The sequence below is a fragment of the Frankliniella occidentalis genome, unplaced genomic scaffold (assembly GCF_000697945.3).
Source record: "Frankliniella occidentalis isolate FOCC.00 unplaced genomic scaffold, Focc_3.1 Scaffold3, whole genome shotgun sequence".
NCBI classification, from domain to species: Eukaryota; Metazoa; Arthropoda; class Insecta; order Thysanoptera; family Thripidae; genus Frankliniella; species Frankliniella occidentalis.
In genome coordinates, this window is record NW_026267133.1 from 3973469 (window position 1) to 3974682 (window position 1214).

A 1214-nucleotide genomic window follows, 5' to 3' on the forward strand; every position below is an offset into this window, starting at 1 on the left:
CTCTCTCTCTCTCTCTCACTCACTCACTCACCCACGGGCTCTCGCTTTCTGACTCGCTCGCTCTCGATCGCCATCTCACTTGCTCTCACTCGATCTCGATCGCTCTTTCTCTCGCTCTCGATCGCTATCTCACTTGCTCTCACTCGCTCTCGATCGCTATCTCACTGTCCTCTTTCGCTCTCTCTCTCGCTCTGCCCCGCCCGTCTGCGGGTGCGCTCCCCGTCTCTTGTGATTAGAAACAAGCCTCTCTGTCGCTGATCGTCATTCATTTTATGCGGAGCGCTTTTGGGGGCGCGGGCGGGCGCGGCTCCTTTGTACTGTCCCCGCGTGACTGGACTTTTATTAGCCCCTTCGGATTTGTTGGCCCCGCCCCGCCCCGCCCCGCCACGCTCCGGCGGAGAAGTAATTCAAATTCCGAGGACCGCTCGTCGCAGCGACTCTGAGGGGGAAAGGGTGGGGCAGCGCGGGCGCGGGGGAGCAGGTCCCAGCGGCGAGTACAACGTACACCTTCATCTCCTTCTCCACCGCAGCAGCTTCCTGGAATAAGGCTGCAGGCGCGCGCCCCTCCTGCCAGCCGGACGGAAGGAGCTCTGAAAAGAAATTTTGTATTTTCATATTACTTTGTTGACGCAACCACTTTTTGCCTAGTTTCCCGCGAAAAAGTCTTTGATCTCTTTCATTAAGCTGCTGCTGGTGCTCCCTCTCTCTCTCTCTCTCTCTCTCTCTCTCTCTCTCTCTCTCTCTTTCTCTCTTTCTCCCTCTCTCCCGGGATAATATTCACGTTTGAGTAAGGCTCCGTGGAAGAAAGGAGAGGAGGAAATAGAGGGGAGGACAGGAGTGAAATGAAGAGAGAGAGAGAGAGAGAGAGAGAGACAGAGAGAGACAGACAGAGGGGGGGGGGCGAGAGAGATAGACGCATTGCGGATGATCGCCTCTACCGTTATGCGAGGCCGACACGAGTCGTTAGAGGCTACAAAGAGAGGGGAGGGGGGGCCTTTTTAAGAAGCGCCAGTGGTCTACTTATCACGTGACTACTGCGTCACCGCACCTGATTGGCTGACGACTCGGCCAATGATTAACGAGGTGAGGGCGTTGTCACATTCAGGGGGCCCTCCACACCTTTCCCTCCCCTTCCCCTCCACCCCTTCCCGTCCACCCCTTCCCCTCCTGCTCTTCTTCACGACGAGTTTGCGGGTGGGGACGCAGACACCTCC

At 57.2% G+C, this 1214-nt stretch overlaps 1 protein-coding gene across 1 annotated transcript in view; it reads left to right on the forward strand.

The window, feature by feature from the left end:
- The window catches only part of LOC113201905 (uncharacterized), a 167512-nt gene that overhangs the window by 137573 nt on the left and 28725 nt on the right, over positions 1-1214 (forward strand). The window lies entirely within an intron of this gene.